The 21,142-nt window shown below is 42.0% G+C and overlaps 1 long non-coding RNA gene across 1 annotated transcript; it reads left to right on the top strand.

The window, feature by feature from the left end:
• The first annotated feature begins 1,155 nt into the window (after window positions 1–1,155).
• LOC140684420 (uncharacterized) lies at window positions 1,156–21,135 on the top strand. Its single transcript, XR_012056667.1, has 3 exons — window positions 1,156–13,927; window positions 15,678–15,779; window positions 19,981–21,135. It is a non-coding gene; the product is annotated as an uncharacterized lncRNA (long non-coding RNA).
• The last annotated feature ends 7 nt before the right edge of the window (window positions 21,136–21,142 follow it).

The raw sequence follows: 21,142 nt of genomic DNA, 5'->3' as shown, positions 1-21,142 counted from the left end.
CTTAGCAAAGAGCATAGGAGCAGGGCATCCTAAGGGCATACCCTTCCATGGACTGGTGCTTTATACACTTGTGGAGCCAGAGTATGCACCCATCAATTGAAATCAAGGGAGTTTGTCTAGTCTGTTTTTGACCTCAGCTGTGCTCCTGCCTACCATACTATGCAATGACAATAAGTTCCACGCTATCATTTTTGTGTTGGTGATGAATGCCAGCTGCAGTGGATACTGAAGGCTCACATTTCCTCAGCTCAGAGGCTTTCAAGATCCTCAGTTGTTGTACTGGTGGCTTGTGTGTCTTGAGAGTGGATAACCAGGAAGGCACTGACTTTTCATGTACAGCAGGAGCAGCTGAGACCCAGGTAAGAGAAAGTATCTGTCAGTCTCTACAAGACTCAGCCAGCATTTACACCCTGTTACTGTTTGTCACTTCTTTTTATGCCATATCTAACTTGGATTAATCCTGCTGAGCAGAGATGCATCATTCAGTCTTCATGTGTGTGTCAAGGGACACACAAGTGGCCCTGCCTGGACAGAAGGATAATGACAAAGGGAGGAAAAATGACCATCTTTGGTCTGTCAGGCAGACAGCAAATAGTTTGCTATTCCAATCATCAGAGCAGCAAGTTTCCTTGGAGCATGTAAGTCGTGCATTTCCACGCAACTCTGAGAGGAAACTTTGCCCTTTGATTGTTTTCCAAAGAAATGTTCTCAATTTCTTTTCTGCCAAATTCATATTACAGATCATGCTAACAAATTTTCCCAAGCCTTCTTGACCTTCTCCCTCCTTTCCAGTAGTAAAAGAAATTTCCCTCACGGCAGGGAGATGTTGAAGATTGCTAAATTTTGCTGATTTAGGAACAGACTGAATGAAACAAGCTTAAAAATATGTAGATAGCACATTTCAGAATGCAGTTAGCTCCGCTGGTAAGGAAAATGAAACTTGTGATAATTCTGCTGTTTGACAGTGTGTTAGAAAATTGCCTGCTAATGGGTGGGTGGGGAGGCTGCACATGCTCCCTTATGATGATGGCAGAAGTGTGTGTATGGCCCTGGGAAGCCCTGATTTGGGAGGATATTGGTTTTGATTTCTTTTTCTCCTTATTTTTCCAGTAAATCTGTGCCTGTTCTCGCCGAAGTAAGACAAGGTAACAGCAATACTTTGCTTCAAACGAGGTGTTTTATGTTGATTGGAGCTTGGGGGGCTCAGTGTTCAGTAGCACCACTTCCTCTGTAACTGACTAATTTGTAAACAGCAGAGTGAGCCTGAGAGGCCTCCAGCCTGAGTGAGGATTTGGGGTGTTTTCTGAATGAACAAGGTGAGAGGAAGACACCCCTTTGCCGTGCTTCCCTGCTTTTGACAGTTCTGGTATGCAGTCGTCACAGGGCAGTTTTGCCACTAACCCATTTTTCACTAGAGTTTTCTTACCCAGTATCTGTCTGGATAAAAGAGGGATGCAGATTTTTGTGTTGGTTTTGCCCTGAAACCATTCCAGCCTTTTTTTGAAATGCCACATTTCAACTTAACAAATCGCTGGATCATGCAGTTCTGATGCCCCAGAAACCATTTTCAGTGACATACTACAAAAGCAGGACTGATACAGATCTCCTGACTGCATTTCAAAGACATACCTTTGGATGACAGGGTTGCAGATGAGACTTTAATTCTTTAGAACTCAGTGGAAAGATGTTCATTTACTACCAAAGGCTCTCACTTTAATTTTTGTATCTTCTACTCTAATTTTCTGTAAGTAATATGGATATGGGGGCTGATCTGCTATTAAAGTAGGGGGATCAATTATTCAAGTGAATTCTTTACTATCTATGCCAATATTTCTGTGAAATTATTATGATGTAGGGCTACATGAAGGTATGTCTTTGTAATATATGTCAGCTTTCAATACTGTCTCCCAAATATAAATTATGAGGAAGATTTTTAAGCCCGTGATCTCAGTTTTAGTAACTCCCTACTCAGACAAAATGTTCCTTGATCCCACTAGGCATATTTACCGTGGTGTGATTCAGGTGGGCTGAGCTGGGCTGGGGCTGGGGCGGCAGCTGCAGCTGGAGGGGAGCTGGGCAGGAACCAGGACAGCCAGATGAGCCCCTGCTACTCCCACATGCTGAAAGGTGGCTGCCACACCACGGGGGAGCCTCACTTCTGCTGAGGGTTTTCCCTGAGTAAAAACAGAGTTTTAAGCATGAATCCATCAGGCTCAAAGAGAGAATTGGGATCTGTTTGTACATCCCTGCATTGCGTTCTGAGCAGGTTAAACACGTGTATGTGTGATGGTATTGAGAAACAGAGTGATTTAGATGGATGCACATTATTCCTCAGCTCTGTGTCAACAATCAAAAATGAGCTTTTGGATTTATTAGTTCCCAATCCTGCACCTATCTTAAATCATTACCATATAATAAGGACTCTATGTGGTGCATTGTCAATAAAACCTAATATTGAGAAGATTACCAATCGTCTAGTGCAAATGGAGAGCACTGTAAATTATTTAGAGAATACGTGTCAAACGTTAAAGCTGTCTAATACCTTCTAAAGTAGGTTGATACTCATAAATCTAAGATAAACGACCTGTAAAACCACTTAAGAAGAAATGATACTCATTTAATCAGGCTTCCAGTGGAAAGACTGGGTAGGAGAGCAATTCATAAGGAATTATGAAATCTCTTCTAATTCAGGGCTTTGTTGATACAGAACGCATTTGAAACATACATTTGATAAGCAATTTTGGTTACTTGAAACTACTGTTGTAACAGCACTAAATTATGGCCCCACTGAAAAAAGAAAAGATCAAAGGGCATTTTTTAATGGTTTATTGAGCTCTTATTTTTCCAGATTCAGCACTGTGTGTATCAGATGGAGATATAAAAAGTATTCATTGGAACTACTGTTTTGCTTAATTACAGGGATGTGGTGTTGAATTGGCTTCTGTCGGTGTGTGGCTGTCCATACTCACTGATAACAGTAGATTCATTATTGCATTTTCCTGAGAGGAACAAGTCATCATTTACTGGGACAAGCCTGGTAACAAATATCGTGAAACAATCTCCATGTTTTCACAGAGCTGAGTGTTAACTTGCATGAACTTGGTCTGTTGAGTTTAGTGGTCTTTTCTACTTTTTTTCCCCCCTCAGACCCACTTGAAGGGTGGCTAAATATGTGTGGCAGAAAAATTAGGTCATGATTTTCACTACCAAAGGTCTGATTCTTCAGTTCTTGCGCAGACAAAACTTCCATTCCCTTCAATATGGTTTTAAGGCCACTTGTTAATTCCTGCTTATTCTTTTGGCTCTGTGCGTGCCCAGAGCTCAGCGTCACTGCCAGCATTTATTAGAAGTTGACGCAGAGCTTTTCTTGAAGCGACTGTAGTGGTATATTTAGCCATGGAGCAATCTTTCCAAAGAGCACTGTGCTGTGACTCATGTGACTGCTGCTCTGCTGACCCTAGCAGGCTTACTCATCGTTTACATAGTGGCAAACAAGATCAGGTTCTGGCTTGATGCCTTATTTCCCTTGATGCAATAAATGTGCTGCTTGCACATGCATTTTACTTCAGTTCACATATTTTAAGATAAACTGGGAATCCAACTTCTTTTTTCTTACTGTGAAAAATAAGGGTGCTTAACTGCTTCTCTGAGTGGAATTGGTGAATGACATGCAAATGCAGCTCAACCCTACATAACTTGTTTGTACTGCAAAAATAACTGTGGCATGGCATGATTATGGTTAAAATGCATTATCCATCACCTTCTTTCTTCTTCCTTGCTCTCACAGAGAGCAAAACACAGATGCAAGCACACCTATGCAACAGCTGTAGTCTCATCCAGTCATAGCAGTAGTGTTTGGAATGGTTGGGTTTGTAATGAGCAGGGAGGGCAACCTTGGCAGCACATTCCCACTGGTAAATTTTTGAGATACTGAAGTCTATCTAAAAAAAATCTTGTTGATTTACTTTCTACTTTCTTCTCAGCTGGCATAAAGAGTAATTTTACTAAAATACCAGTTAAACCGAGCATACATTAAAGATAATTTCAGAAATCTGTCAGCCTCAAGAACATTGCTTTTCCATTTCCTGAGAATACCTTGGAGTAACTGGCTTTGCTACTCTGAAGCAGAACAGCTGTTGTGTGTATGTGTTGTATTTGCATTGTGTGGGGCAGGGTATTTGTTATTAGTTTAAAAAAAAGAAAAATCAGAGGCAACAGCTGGACTGACTTTCACCTGGTGGTTACAGGATCTGTTGCATTTTGCTGTTGACAGAGAGCAGAGGAAAATTCACACATGATTGAGAGCTGGAGAAGCCTCTGAGAGCTGGGAGCTTAAGCTTTCCATCATGTAAAATGGCTTGTGAAGGGTGAAATTGCTTGGAGTTGATCAATTTTTATTTAGGTGTCAGTGCTTTTTAAAATCTATGGGTTTTTTTAAACAAACTCTAAGGGACAATAGAAGGAGGGTGATGCTGGATAACTGGCTATTAGTTATTTTATGGCAGTGCAGTAATAGTTATTTTATGGCAGTCAGGTAACCAATTAACCAGTTATTCAGTGGCAGTTAACCTGGGAGATGCAGATGGCTGGGACTGGATGAGGTATCAGTGGTCTGTGCTGTTGAATCATGAAGAGCACTCAACAGGCAGTCGGGCTGGGGGCATCATGCACCAGCTGCAAACCCATCCCCAAGAGGCCTTAGCAGGGCTGAGGACTTGCCCCTCCTCTGCCATGTGTGGGAGACCCCCATTCCTCACTCACAAGCAGTTAAATCACATATGCACTCCTCGGTTATAATTAAATTAAAATCTCGCTAATTTGGCAGCATACCTATCGTGCTCTATCCTAGCAAGAAACTGTTATTTCTTCTTTTATTCTTTTTTGCTTGAAACCCAAGCCATCAATGACTTTCAAAGAAAAAGGAGGGTTTTTTCTTTAGAAAAAATTCTATTCAAATTATTCATGATTTCTATCAAGAATGAACCTTTCCTCTTTCAACTAGCAAAAAAAGGGGGAGTTTGATCTTCCTCGAAATCATTTGAGAACCTTGTACATTTCTTTCCAGAACTAAAACTTTCTTACAAAGCTTTGGATATTCAGTGGAATAATGCCTATTACATAATTGAAGCTCAATACAATACCTTGGGGCTAATAAATGGTCTCCTGGTTCTATAGAAAATGTAATAGATCATAATAGTTCTTACTGGGACTAGGCCAGGCACAAATGACAAAGTTGCTTTTGAAAGTGACTTCTGGCCAGAAATACTCTTGGACCAGAATAATTCTCTTGACTGTCGGGGACATTTACTTCCTTTAATTTTCAGCCTAGATTTTATGTTGATCCTGTGCACCGAATAAAATCAAGCCCAACAGAGCTGCTACTGCAGCTGGCACAGCTGTAAATGTGAAGAAGGCCATTTAAGACAACTCTGTTTCACTGACTATGTTATTTGGAAAGTATGCAGATTATATTAAAAATGGCTTGGTATGTCTTTATTGTGTGGTTTTGGGTTTTTTTTTTAAGGAAGCAAAAGATTCTCCACTATCAAGTAGTTTATTAACATTTCTGATGGCAGCTCTTTTACTTAGAAAATAATTGTTCTATTGTGTGCTGTGAAGCTGCCTGTAAACAACTGGCAAAAGAGTACACTGGATTGTATTCTGCATGAAGAAAAAATCAAATTCAATTGATTTATCAAAGGGGACATTCTTTGATGGAAGGGAACCTTTTCAAACTTTATTAAAAATATTGAATAAACCATGAGCAATCAAAGTACATAATATGAACTCCTGCTTCTACTTGAATACAGTAAACCTTCAGAATAACTCATAAAGCAGGAGATGAGATGTCTAATAAAAAGAAATGCTCAGAGCAGCCTATTTCCAGACCTCTGTCTTGGTCTGGATCTTGGCTACACCATTGCAGTCCCACTGATTTTACTGGAGTCACTCTGTGTTTCCACTGGAGAGACTGGTAATAAGAATTGAGCCTTGAACCTTTTTTCTGTGACCAATTCAGAAGTATCCATGAAAAGACTGCCTGTCTTTTCATATAGGGTTTTTCCCTCATTCTGAAAGAAGAAATGAGATTGCAGTCAGCAAAGCTGCACAGTGATTAAAGATAATCTAGGTATGACCTGCAGGCTGAGTGACTGTCCCCTCTGTTCTAGGAGGAAAGCAATCATATGGCCAAATGCAGGATGGCTGGTGGGAGTGAAAACAAGTGAAATGGAAATTCCCAGAGCTGCAGAGAACACAGAACTCAAACAGGTGGGATAGCATGGCTCTGTCTTGCAATCAGCACTGAAATAATGGGCCCTGTGTGAAATACTATGTGTAAAGCTCAAGTGTGTTAGAAAATAAAATGCTCATATTTAGGGGCAAGAAAACGTTAGTGGTAATTTGATATAAAGGATAAAACAATTGAGGATAATAGGATAACAGTAACTGAAGGTATACAGGTAAAGAGTGAAGGAGAGGAAGCAAACACTCTGATTGATCAGGGCACAGTAACCTGATGTCATTTCAGTTGGGACACGAGGTAGAGCACACTCAGCATGTCTATATTCCAGGCTGCACCTCTCAGGGGGATTTTCACAGCCACACCCAACAGGGAGGTGGAGGTGGGTACTTGCTGCCTGGGGTACCTCTGGCTGGAAGGTGGGATGGAGAGCTGGGAGAAGACACCTGGTGGTGCCCAGCACAGCCTGTCAAAGACCTTTGCTCTGAAGGGAGCAATTCATAACTTTTTAGAGTAGCACTCCAGGCCCAACAGAGGTGGAAAAACCCACACCAACAAAAAACCAAAACAAACTCCCACCCTGAGAGCTTTTGCAGTGGGTCTATCAGGAAAACCTCTGTCCCTTGTGGGTTTTTTTCTCTGGAAATGAAGCAAAGAGAATTGCAGTGAAGACCCTTTGTCAGTCCCCAGCCAGGGTAAATATAAAACCTCTAAAACTCTGATTAGTTGTTTGGGTCAAAAGAGATCATATGCTATAAAAAAGCTGCTTTCCTACATGTCATCCCATCCTGTGCAGCACTGCTGTGGAAAGGACTTATCCTAAATACTCCATTCTGATATAGCAGCACATGAAAAAGAAAAAAAAAAAGACACTTTATTAAAAAAAGAAGCTCTTTCAAAGAGTGACAGATGAATGTAGTGACAGATTAATATAAATTTTAAAACCTGAACATTATCCTCTAAGGGGAAAAAGCTCCTAAATACAGATGCAAAACAAAAATGGCAGAGCAAAACCTCTGACAATGCCTTGCACAGAATCATTTATTAGGTCTCTGTAAGTGATCATTAACATGAAACTTACATTTAATCTAGTATTCAGCCATTCCCTTTCATCTTCCAGCTCCGTGTTTTTGTGGGAGACAGTGGTCCTTCAAGCTGCTTTTTTCTCACTGGAGTGAATGTGCAGGGGACATAGGTCAGAGAAGGGAATTTGAATAGCCCTGTTTCAAGCTCATCTCTCTGATTCTAGCTTAGACCAAAAGAGGAAAATGATCACTTCTTCTTTAGAGCTGAGCAAATTCTTTCCAAACCAAATAAGCCCTCAGCTGTCCTGTCAGCAGTACAGCCCTTTGGGTCAAAGCACAGGGGAGCAGTGTGTGAGCTGCAGTGGGCTCAGGGGTGCACAGAAATATTCCATTTCACTGCATGGATGTGCTCTTTCTGGGGTGTTAGCAACAGCACATGGGCTGGCTGCAGCAATTATTTACTTATGCTGCTATTGCCAAAGCACCCAAGCAGAGATTTCTAAACTAGCCCCATGTATCTGCCACACAGTGGTGTGTGGCCATCACTGACAATGTTGCACTGTGAACTCAGCTCAGTATCCTGGATTTCTGATGAAAACTGTTGCACACCTGCAGTAATATCTAAAGCCACCTCCTTGACCTGCTCTTAGGACTGCCTAGCTCAGGGAGGTTGGCAAGATGTGAAATTGCCTCCCCTCTTACAAGAACGTGGTTCACTGTTTCTCTCGGCCATGTTGGCACCTCTTGACAAATGTGGGTTGATGGCACAAGTATGGTATTCACTTTGCAGGTGTCCAAAACTCTGAGTGCTTTTTTCCATGTATATCCCATTGTGGTGCATGCCCAGCTGCCCTGCCAGTCTGCACTGCTGATTTCAGTGAGTGGAAAAAGCATTTCAAATTGAAAGGAGGTATTTTAAATACAGTCAGAAACAACATATAAAATGAACTCAAACAATCCCACGTAAAGTCCTTTGTTATATTCAAAGCACTTTCCCAGCTTGACATCTTTGCTTTTTTATATCCATATAAAATTCAAAATGTTATATTCCAGGGCAGTATCTGGATCTAAAATATAAATATATTGAACCCCAGACTACCTTTTTTGTGCTACTTCTTTGAAACAGGACCTGAAGTAAACTCAGTGTAAAGATCCAGAAAATTATCAAGAAAATTCTACTTATCAAACTTTGCTCCCTGTGGTCTTGTAAATAAAGAACTTCCCTGAAGCAAGCATGAGGAGCTCTGATAGCAGTGAGGAGCAGCCTGAGTGTGGATGGCTGTGGGCAGCAGTTCAGGACTACTTGGGGATGAGCATGAGATGCCTCAGGTGTCCCTTGCATGGCTCAGAACAAGTCAACCCTGCTCCTTGGGACAGGGCAGAGAGCTGGAGAGAGGAAGCTCAGTCCCATCTCCCAGGAGAACATCCAGGTTTGCACAGTGAAGGCCGGCACAACCCTGCAGGGCCTGGCAACCCTTCTGTTTCCTGACACCTTTTTCTACAATGAAAAAGGTCAGTGGAAATGGTCTGTTGTGTTCTATGCCCAAAATGTTGGTTGCTGCTTTCTCTACTGCTAATTGCTGATTTTAAATGACTTTGAAATGACCTCACAGTAACTGAGTGCAGGTTTGGGGCCTGTGTGTACAAAGAAGTTGAAGTGAATCAGCTCAGGGATGTTTGGAATAGGCATAGCTGGCAGCACGCAGCAAAGCGAACGGCTGGGTGAATTTGCATCTTGTTTAATACATCAAAAAAAGTTTTAAGCTGTGACTTGCAGAAGTCAAGCCAGGAACAATAAGCTTGTCTGGAGAATTCTGGTCTTAGAAACGAAAGGATACGGAACCCTGTCCAAGGTAAATATTGACATGACTCAGGATGAACTAGTAAAACGTTTAATGAAGCTGAAAATAAGGCATCTGGGATAGATGTTTATTGTTAAAAATGAAACATTCAAGCAAAAGTAGCATAGTGATGATGGAGGTTATTCATAGGGAAGCCAAGCTGGGGAAACAGCATCATCTGAAAAAAACTGACTCCAGCTATTTGTGAAACATGGAAAAATGTTAGAATTATAAGAGAGCTAAAAATGTAGGTGAATAGCAAACAGTTATTAAGGATATTCAGAGTGGATTTGGAGGCTGAATCATGCCAAGGGAGAAATTACTCAGGTGTCCAGAATAACTCTATTGGCTTTGACAGATTTCTTGATATTTGCCTTCATGTAATTGAGAGTTTACTCCCTTATGCCATATGAGGACTGAATATTAAGAAACCTGGAGGGGAAAAAAGCACTTTCTTTCCTTCCAGTATCATTCTCTTGATGATAGAGAATAGGTCACATTAACTTCACAAGGTGTTTCAGGAACACATTAGGAGCTTTTCCATTTCATGCAGCAGGAAAAGAAACAACCCTTTTAGAATGCTGTGAAAATAATCAGAAAAGTTCCATTGAACTGGGTATGGGAATGAATTGCGCTGCTATTTTGGAAGTCTTCCACCCAAGTCTATGGTGTTACTGGAATGCTCTGTGGAAAAATCTATGGCTGGGTGAGGCAACACTACCTTCCCATGCTCACCAGTGGTGGAGATACTGGGGAAGAGATGCCAGGAGCTGGAATTGCCTGGTTAGGTGTGCCCTATAAACCAGCTTTTTTCTACCTCAGAAATGTAACCTTAATGTGTAAAAACTGATCGTGTGCAAAAGGTACCTTTGATCTCTTCCCACGTTCCGTGCCTATAGTTGCAGTGGCACAAATGTCAGTTCAGAACTATCTGGTGATTATGCACATGCAGCTGCAGTCCCCCAGATGGCTTCCTAGTACAGTACAAGGGCACACATTCTTCCATCCCCAAGGCACAGGATAATCCGCACATCTGACCATGTGGCAGAAGGAGTAGAGGCAGGGACACAGGAGAAGCAGGGAGGGATGCCTGAAGAACACAGCAACTGAGAGAAACTGCTGTGCTGAGGCAGTGCAAGTGCCCTTGCTCCTTGGCTGCTTCTGATGGATTCAGGAAAACTGTAATTGTGTTTGGCTCTGCACCATCTCTCAAAGCCTTTATCCAGGGACAAAGTGAATGCTACAATCTCTCTTAGTCCTCCAAGCAGACTTTTGGAAAGCTGGGGTCTAAAATAATTGAAAACTTAGAGCATAACCATCAACTTCTTGGACTAGATTTAGAAAACCCACAGTCAACCCATCCGCTTCCTTCATCTCCTGTTCACTGAGGAGGTTTCCTTTGGCCAGGCTTCTTGTCAAGGCCACAATCAAATAGTAGTTGATGGTAGATTTTATTACTAACATAAACAAATAGCAGGTTATTTTGTTATTGTCCCAAGCTTCAGAGCTGGAGCTGGTCTTTGCCTCAGTGGGCTCTACCAGCACTGACATGCAATTGGAACGCGAAGGGGATGTTGATAATATAAAACATATGTTACTTATGCAGATCACTGAGCGTCACTTCAGTGCTCTCTGCAAAGCACCTCGGCCTGTTGATCCTCCAGCAGCCTCAGCCAAAATAACCCAAAAGCTGTACGTTCTCTGAGCCACTGCACAACAGCACAGCAGCATCCCAAAGGATGAACACCCTGGAAAAGGATGTTGACACAAGCAGCAGATATGTGGGATCATATGCTGGCATTGCTGTCTGAAACTCAGTGCAGAAATGTCTTCTCTGGGCAGAGCAAGAAGGATTTAGTGGCTATAAAAGCACATCTAAAGCAAATAAGGGATTTTTATTGTCATTTTCCCCCACACCATTTTATTGGTTTTGTGCTCATAAAAACATTAGCTGATTAACTCACTATCAGAAAGGCAAAGCTGCTAACCAGAAGCTGTGTGCAAAACCAGATACATGCATGCCTTGATAGTGGTAGCGTGAGATTTTTCTTTTCCTTCTTCCTTACTTTTAAACCCTGGCCAATATAACTCTTTTCTGTCATCATAACATTTGGCACTATTCCCATATGTACAGATTGCAACATCTGCAAGTTTTAAAAATTAATATAAAGTTCTGTAATTGTATAAGCCTTGCTCATTTTAATGGTCCTGAATGAGCAGCTCTGATGCAACCGAGACGCAGGCAGCAGATGAAGTGCTCTGCCTGTACTGAGCAAGCTGCTCCAATGGGACAGGATTTCTGTGTAGTTGGTGCTTGTGTGGGTGATGATCACGGTGTAGGATTGTGCTGTGGAGGAACACAGGATGGACTTGAGTTTCTGGCAAACAGAAATTCAGTAAGTTACCAGTAAGTGCAATCATGGGTGCCAAATTGCAAAGTAATCGCATTTGGTAGAGTTCATTTCTGTCATCCACAGTCCGTGGAGATCCAGCATGAAGGTGTGAGGTTTCACTTTGTCCATTTTAAAGTCACATTGTACATGGACATGTAGGTGACCTTTCATAGATCTTATTGAAAGCCATAAATACTTAGTCATTACCTACTCGGGTATGTTGGAAGTATGATTCAGTATTTCCAGGTTTATTGAAATACAAGCACTCAGCAAGCAGTTTTAGGAATGCTTTACTTTTCATGTGTGTATATAAAACCTTAGAGAACTCTCTGATTGTGGCATATTTCAGCATAAAGGAAGCAGAAATAAAATCAGGCCCTATAATTAATGTATTCAGTAACGGAGGACCAAAGCAGGAAGAGACAGGTGCTTTTCTGAAAAGAATGAAAGATCTGAGCAGCTGATTCATGGTGAAGTAATATGCTTTTAGCTGAGAATGTTTATTGTAGCTGAACCTCATGCCATCCCTCAAGCCAATATCTTAGATGAATCAGCAACTTGCTAGCTTTATCTCAGCTGTACCAATGGAGTTTATAATATTGTTCTGTCAGTGCTATTTATACATCATCACATGGCTGACTACTCCAGGCTGTGCTTTTTTTACACAGCCTTGGATGATGTCACTGTGGAGTAGGCAATTGTACTGAATAAAGGCTTTCTTTAGAGCAGCAACAATTAAAGCTGATGGCAGAGTACAACACCGGAGCCAAGGAAATACAGAAACAAGCTCCCCAGTTTTAAGGTAGCTCTAGAAGGGCTTTCAGTCTTTCAGTAGCTGGTCCCACTGGGAATTTGCTTGATGTCCTACAGCTGCCAGTGCCCACCTGGCCTTGGAAATGTGTAGGGAGCAGTGTGGTCTGAAGCCTGGGGCTGCTGGGCAGAGTGCTCACTAACCATGTAATTGTTTGGGGAAGAAAGCAAGCTCCTCCAAGAAAGAAGATCTGTGGATCCATTCTGCATCATTCACTAGGAGAAACAGTGTCAGCCTGGAAGTCTTCAGGCTTGCCATGAGTGTCTTCCAAAAGCCAAGGGACTGGTATCCATTGTAGTATGAAGCAGTGAAAGGATCTACAATTATTTGTAAAGGAAGATTCCAGCATCCTCATTGGATTGCCCTTTCATTTGTGATGAAATTCTTCACAAGATCCCTATTCCCCAGTGCACCATGTGTATGTCCAGCTGTTTATCATCATTCCATAAGGTCAGCAACATGTCAACATCAACAGCTGTGTTCTTCTCATTTGCTACTTGTATTGGAGCTCTCAGAGTTTATCCAGCACCGCTGCTGCTGAGCGCTGTCCGGACACGGCGTGTGTCACTCTTCCCTGGAAGCTGCTTCTCAGGAGCTCCCTCTGGACGTCCTCCAGGAAGCAAGGAAGAGAGTGTTACCTGCCAGCCCTGCCTGTGCTTTGCAGAATGACTGCAGTAATGAAGTGGTTTATTTCAGAAGTACTTATAAATGGGATACAATTACTGGCTACCTCAGAGACAGAGCTGCAACATGCTTGTGCTGTAGGTTCTGACCTCTCCTGCTTTGCAGACCTCTCCCTCCATTTTCCAGTGCAGGTTTAGACTCAGGTGTTGAAAACTGCTGTCAGCAAGGTTGGGTTTTCCCCATTAGGTTTCACAGACTCTCCAGGTACATTCCACAAACTCTCAGAGATCTGCATTTCCAGGCAGGATAGCACTGGCCTACTCCTAGGGACTGGTCCAGTTGCCTTTTTGCAGTTACAGTGGTCACCCCTCTCTAGGGAATGGCCCTTCGCAGTACTCTGACAATTTTTTATCCTCCCCTTAAAATTACTTCTTTCCAAAGCTTCCTTCCAAAGTTTGTCTCTGCACAAAACCTGCCAGCATCTGATAAAGGCTCAAAACAGAAACAGAATGGCATAAATAGAAATTAAGTGAATTAGGAAGAGGTGCCAAAGCAGCGAAACTCTAATGATAGCTGTGACTGCATGTGCATGTGCTGTGCAGCTTCCAGCCCCTGCCAGAGTGCCAGGCTGCCCCTCAGTATTCCTAGGAACATATGCATCCACTGTGTCACTGGCACTGCCTGCTCCACCTTGGACTGAATCTTCTCACAGACTCTCTAGAAAGCTAGGGTCCATGCAAAGAGTTGGTGCCAGAGCCCCAACCAAGCCAGCAGCAGCTCTCTGTGGCTGGATGATTTTTTCTCACTTGCTAAACTGCATTTGTGCCATCTGGTCAATGCAAACAGCCTTATCCTCTAGACAGCCACATTTTGTGGAAATTGTGGTCTACCTGCATTGTCAGCTCAGCCATGATACTAAATGGTTTATTTCCCTCAGGAACCAGAGGAAACCTGGGCCAGATTCCCACCTGGTAAAAATCAACATGACTAAGGTGAAGTAATTTTGGACCCTCTGATAGTCTTTGTTAATGGCCAGGGCTGGAAAGGTAGAGCACATCTTTTGCTACTTGCTTATTATTGCTGATGCTATTTTTCAATAAGACCACTGATCACCAGTGAACAGGAGATACAAATGTGAGAGCTGTTCTCCTAAGCAGCATAACAACAGAGGGTTCCAAGCTGAGATCCTTCCAGAAATGGCTGTGTGTGGTGCTGGCTCTGCTCAGGTAGCCCTGAGTCCCTCAGCTAGGCTCCCACCACTCTTTCCCAACGGAGCACAGCTTGGTCTCCCAGAGCTGTGATGGAGATAACCTAACCCAGCTTTATGTTGGTCTTGTTTTTGAACCCTGGTTCTCTTTATCCTACAAATTAGGACACTGTTAGTTTGAAAATACAGGCAAAGTTTTAGAAAACTTTTGGGATGAGAAGAAAATGTGGAGACAGTTGAGAAGGGATATAATAACCTGTCATTCTTGGGCTGCTCTGCCTATGCATATGTTTTTGGCCTTGCTGAGTATTTAATTCTGGGGACCTGTGCTTTTGAGGGAGGAAACCTAGAAAGGGATGTTTATTAGATCTTGTGCAGAATCTTTCTTGCCTTTTGCTGCTTCTTGATGCCCTTCCTCACTTGGCTTGCTGTTCTGTATGAGGAGTGGCTCTGGGGCAAGGGAGGGATAAAATTTGCACTTCTGTGAACAGCTGTTGGTCTGAAGCTCACAGGTACTGCCAAGTGTGAGCACATCAAACTGGAGTTGTTCTCCTGTGATGTAAAACAAATGGTGAAGATCTGGAGTGGTGGTTTAGAGAAAGGTAATATCTCCTGTCATACCTGCTGACATGCTCAGGAGAAAGGGGTTGAGGTTTTCAGCACATGGGTCTGTGTAATCAAAAGGAGTGCACTGAATGAATGGGCCTGGAGTAAGGGAGGCAAAAATAGAACCAGCCATCTGTCAGTACACTCCAGGATGGCTAATTGGGAAGCCTCAGCGCTCAGCTCCTGAACGTCCTGCCTGGTTTTGTCACGGAACAGAGGCGGCCGTAGCAATCTCTCCTCGCGGGCTGGGCACAGCTCGGAGCAATGGGGTGAGCTCCCCCAGTGCACTTCTGAGCACACGGGGTCCTGCTGTGTGTGCCAGAGGCATCTCTGTCCTAAGGATCGTTATCTTCCTGTGGTCAGGCAGCAGGAGAAGTCCTCAGGGCAGAAAAGGTAGGGGAGGACTTGAGGTAGGTTCATATCTGTTGTCTCCTCCTGCATGGGCAGAAGACTTTCCTTCAGAGCCAACAGCCCAGCTGCAAAGGCTGGAACAGAGAGGAGGCACCCCAGCTGGAGCTGTTGCATTTATCCAGAGGAGATGCTAACATTACTTTGCAACATTACCTCTGCAAATGGTAGTCAAACATTATAAATATATACGTAGTGTGTATGTATGTAATGATTGATTTCATAGTCACCACATAAGTTGGAAACATTGCTAATGTGATGCTTATAGACAGGAGTTAGTCCAAATTAAAGGCAGGAAATTCCAAGGTATTGTTCCTATGGAAGCTGTGACAGCTGAATTATATGGGTTTGTTAAGGAACTAAAAATAAACTCATTCAGAGTAGATAAAAGCATTATGTATGAGCAAGGAAACTGAATTACAATTGCAGTGGGAGCCATAAGTCTGAATATCTTGACTGTTGTGTGCAGTAAATGGAAACTCCACCATGCTGTTATATTAATTTGGTACTTTTTATTTAAGGACAAATCTTCAAATTCTTTACCTTAAAACCCAATGAAGGCAATGAAGAGTTTCAAATATAGAAAGATTCAGACATGGGGATTCAATGCCTGGTTTGTAAAGGTAGGATGAACTTCTGTCTTGATTGTTTCTGCTGTCATGATTTGGTGGTGGATGTGACTGTGGGAAGCATCCTGCATTGCCTTCAGATTCACCAGGATGAGACTTCAGAAAGTTAACAAATCTGGAATTCATTTCTTGCTGATCCCAGCCTTTTCTGGGACAAAAACCATGGCAGGATCTTGGAGAGTAGAAGCCTGATCTGGTAGCATCCATGGCACCCCTCAAGGCCACAGCACCCCTTCCCACCACAGCAGGGGCACTGCCAGGCTGTGTCCCACCTCCCACAGCTCTCCCTTCCCAACATCTCCCACTGGGATGAAGGACCAAGGTATCTGGCTGCCATCAGCCATGCTGCTGCACCCTTGTAGATGCCAGGCAGTTGGCTTGGCAGGAGATGCCAAGGGGCATCTTGGAGAGCCCTTTGGGCTAAAGAGAGCATCCTCAGATGAGTTCACTGCTGCCTTTGTTTGGGGGAGCACTGAAAGCCACCCTGGGGTTTGTACCTGCTGTCCCTGCTTAGGGACATACTGAGGGAGCATCCTGGCAGACACCAGCCTTTGCTCTAGGCAGGCATAGGGAAAGCACACCTCTGCTGGCAGAGCTGGGATGAGATGCTCTCCATTTAGCAGCAAGCTGAAATTTTACAACATGAAAATCTGATTAAAACTCACGTATTTCAGCTGGCCTTTCTTCATCCTGTGTTTGAAACCTGCATCTGTGTGCTGGCTGCACTTCTGAGACCCAGTGGAGCAGCTTTTGGAGATGGGTTAGGGCTGGACTGGGACTCTGCCCCAGATCTGGCAGAAAACAGTGCCTGGGTTTTCCACAGTGGCTATTAGCGTTTTTCTGTCATTTTATTGCAACATCTCTACCTTGCCACTAGTTTTCCTACTCTGAGACAGTAATTGGTCTACATTTTGTTGCCACAACATTACTCACCTGGAATTTGAGACATTTTGCTTCTGCTTTGCTTTGTTTTAATCAGACTTGCTTGAAATGTCATATTGAAATGAGAAAAGCAGCAAGGCTGTAGAAATCTCAGCCGTAGACTGCAAGGCAGTAACTGCATACAGAGCTTGGCAGGAGGCACTGGGACTACCTGAGAGTACCTCTAATTGCCACCTATAAATATCAAATATCAGTATGTGTAGAGAAGGCGAATGCAGAGGACAGAAAATAGTTTTACTCTATGCTGTAGTATGATTCATGCTTTTAAGATCAAGATTAAAAGTCTCTGTTAGGTTCCAGACTATGATTTTATTTTCATTTACATCAAAGGATTTAAGAGCCTTCAAACCCCAGCATTTTAAAAAATAACTTTTAAGCATACTGTCTGGCAATGTGAGTCCCAGTTAGCATGGAAGAAGCCAGGTTCTCCTCATATAAAGCAAATAACTAAAAAATCTGAATTAAAGAAATACCTTGTCCTCAGTTTAACTCTGACAGCTTGTATTGTATTTTTTGTTTCAGGAAAATGACTTTATGAAATGTGGGCCCTTGTAGCCAGGACATAGCCCTGGCTGATTAGCCCTACAGATCAGCAGAAGCCATGCACCATAAAAGCCTGTGCTTTTATGCAGGGTTCAGAGCCTTAATTTGAATTTTTGGGCTTGTTTGTATTTCAAAAGCAAAAGCTACTGAATTGCATATTGAAAACCACATTTCAGGGCAAGAATCCTCAAAACACAGCCCAGGTTTGATCAAAAGGTTCTCAAGTCTGCAAACCTTTTGACAAACCCAATGAATGTTTGCACTTTCTAAGTAAACTCCAAACCATAGGCTGGCATCTTGCTATGGAGTTTTTTCAGATTTTCTCTGTCTTCCTCTGCCCCCCTTACCCCATACCCCCTTACCCCAGTTCTTACAAAAATCCAATCTGTCCTTTGGAACTGGACTTTCAAAATGGGAATTTTAATATTTTTATTAATAAAGACACGAGCAGGCACAACAAATAAACATCTTCATAAAAGAAAAATATTGAGCTGTATTTGTAAAATGCCAAATAAAAACCAGTTTTGTATTTTGGCTTTCTTTAATGTCCATTCCTGTGGATCAGACTGCACAGAGTTCACTAAGATAAACCTTACCACATATAGAAATAGATTTTAATTACAGAGCAATAAATACTGTATCTTTTTTTGCCGTATGCATTTTTCTATCAGCAGACAAAAGCTGACATTTATTTTACTGATAGCCCTATATTTCCCCTCCCGCTACCACCACAGCAGAATTTCCCTTGCCTAAGGAAATTGAGAGGATCAGAGCACATCTGATGTTCCATTAATTTAAAACGGCTGCCAGGACTTGCATATTGTAGCAGCTTTAAAGTGATTGAATTTGGATTATTTCAAACTCCGGAAAGTCCTGCCTTGCCTGACAGAGGTGTCTTGAGTGACAAAATGAAATATTAATATGTCGTGTCTGTATGTCCTCATCCTCGCATGCAGCATTGCAACAAGCACAATAGAAGCCATGGAAGGAACAACCCTAATTTTTCCCTTTTTTTTGGTAGCAGGCCCCTTTATTAAGCTGTAGCCCAGCTAAGTGGAGACACCTGGTGTTTGCTGCAGCAAGTTCACTAAAAATATGTGAAAGGGGAGGAGGAGAGTCGGGGTGTCTGGGGTGCCCTGCCTGGGGCACAGCCAAAAAATTCTTCTCCCATTGTGGGGGCTCCTCCTGTGAATATCCCCCTGCCCTGAGCACAGAAAGGCTGCTACATCCCAGCTCTTGTCCTGGGGGGAAGCTTCACCCTGTCAGGTGTTAAATAAAACACCAGCTTTTGGGCAATATCTGTTTTTTAATGCTTACTGGATAGCTTATGCAGCATAATTCCAAAAGCAGAAAAAGTTTATGCACGGCCAAAGGAATATTAAAGTTTCACTACAAAAGAAATATTGTGGCTGCCAAGGCCTGATTACTCATAAACCCCACAGCATTATCACCATCCATCACTGCCGAGCTTTAATGACCAAACTAAAAGGAGAGACATCAAAGTGGGGGGGTGGTGTCGTTGTCGTTTTCCAAGAGTAAGTTTCCCTAAATATAGGACCAGTAGTAGAGCTCGACATATTTTTGACCAAAAAACTTGAAAAACCATTCAAATGAATCACAAAACATATGTTATGTTTTGCTGTAAAAGCCATGAAGTTTGTGCAGTGTTCTATTATGGTGACTGCTTGGCTTTTCATGCATTCCTAAATTACCATGTAATCTAAAACCTTGTTTTCAGCTGCTCTGTATTGGAAAGTCCCTTGCAATAATCAGGATGATTACAGGCTAGTGCAGAGAACAAAACTTGTTTGTATTATTGCAAATAAAAATGTCGTTTATCAGAAATTTTACCTTTCAAGGGAAAAATAAAAATAATAATAATAAACTTTCTCTTTTCCCTGGCTGGAAGTATTTTAAGCATGGGATTAATTTTGGCCACTCTACGACTTAAAAACACACGGATACTTGGTATAAAAATATGTTTCTTTCCTGTAGGGACTTGACTCTAATTGGTGTGCCAAAACTATCTCACAGAGATTTCATTGTCTTATCTACTTACATCATCTTAATGCGATTTTATTTTACTTTGTCAAAGTCATATTAACGTAAATGTGTTCTTGATAGCAAACAGAGTTCTTTTTTATGCTAAACAGGATTCAGCTGACTCTAATAAAACAGCTTGCAATCCATTAGGCTATAACTGTAATATAGTTATTTTGTTTCCCAAATAAAGACCGTGTCAGAAAGCTGTATAAGGATTTTTGTCTTGTTTTTCCACAATAATTGTTTGGGTGGGGTTACATTCTGATCTTTAAATGAACAGTATCGCTTGGAACAAACACTTCATATATCTTTTATCTTCCTCTTGCAATACAGTTCTGAGTTTTCTTTGAAAATGCAAAGCTACTTTTCCAGATAAGTCATCAAAATGTTTCCAAAGTATTTTAACTGCCAGATTAACTATATCTTGAATACAAAGATAGATGGCTTACATTCTTTATGCAGAAATCCTGCCAATGCATAGCAACTAGCAACAAATTAATTTCTTTTGCAACAGTGGGAAGGAAATAAAAAAAAAGAAACCCTGCTTTGCTATGCAAAGCTCAAAAAGGTAAATAGATATTTAAAAAGAAAATAAGGTTACTCGTTCTGAAAGGGTAATCTGTAAGCAAAGAACAGAGGATTAAACATACATTTGCTCTCTTTACAGAATCTGTGTTCCAGCCTTTTCTTAATGTATTCAGCTAATTAAGGACTGCGGTGACCTTGTGGCAGATTCTGAAATCTAGTAATGTCTATTTTTTATTTTATTTTATTTTTATTTCTTTTAATGCTGCCTCTCCCACAGAGCTTAATACAATCTGTTTCAGGTCAAAGTCTGTTTATGTCAGCAATGTTCATACTACACAACTAAAATGTTTTAATGCATTTATCAACTAAAAATATTGCAAACATTTCATTTCCTTTGATACAGACACAAAAAACCCTCTGCCTTCATTGCAAATTCTTGTTCATATGAATCACTCTGAGTAATATTTGCTTTAACTTTCGTGTGGTTCTACAAACAGCCTTTATATGGCTGGACTTCAAAGCTGGTAGAAATAAAGGTTAGAAATGTGATAGGAGTAATCTATTATTAGGCATGAAACATTAAACCACTTTTAGTTATAAGCCTTAAAACCTGAATAATATAGATTTTTAACTTGCTGCATATTTATTGTGTTTTCAGTTAGTTAAGTCATTTAGCATGGAGGGACTGTTTGGAAGAGAAATATTTTCCATAGGAACACAGACCACAATTGGGTTTAATTTTTCCTAATATTTAATTTAGAAAAACTGCAATATGGTAACAGACGTCTCATATGTCAAAGCTGAAATACTCTGCTTGGTGTTCCTTGCAGTGTAAAATTAATCTCTTACCAGCACGCTGACCCGAAAGGCAGGTTTTAGTGAAACAGGCATGGGGTGACGGGAGGGGTGTGGGAAGGGAAGATAAAATCTCCTTCAAATAGCAGAGAAAGGAAAAAAATTAACACAGAGGAATGTCACAGAGTTTGCCATTGCCATGCAGTGACATGAGCTGATCCAAACGTGCATGTGAGGGGTTTATTTGACCAACATGCCCCACACCTTCACGGCTCATCCCTGTCACCCCACAGTGCTCTGTGGGTATCAGATCTGCAGGGAGGCATTGCTGAGGAGGGATGTGCACACGAGCCCTTGCCTTCACCCCTTCACTCCCCTGGATAAATTCACATGCTTGTGGTCCAAGAGGAGCTGGACAGGGAGATTGCCATGGCTTTGGGGGACTTTCAGCCTGTGTAGCCAATGGGGGCTGAACAGTGTTGTTCTTGTTCTTGGTTAGGTTTTTT

This window comes from Taeniopygia guttata, chromosome 6 (assembly GCF_048771995.1).
Source record: "Taeniopygia guttata chromosome 6, bTaeGut7.mat, whole genome shotgun sequence".
NCBI classification, from domain to species: domain Eukaryota; kingdom Metazoa; phylum Chordata; class Aves; order Passeriformes; family Estrildidae; genus Taeniopygia; species Taeniopygia guttata.
Note: the sequence above shows the minus strand (reverse complement) of the source record. Positions and strands in the feature narration are given on the sequence as shown.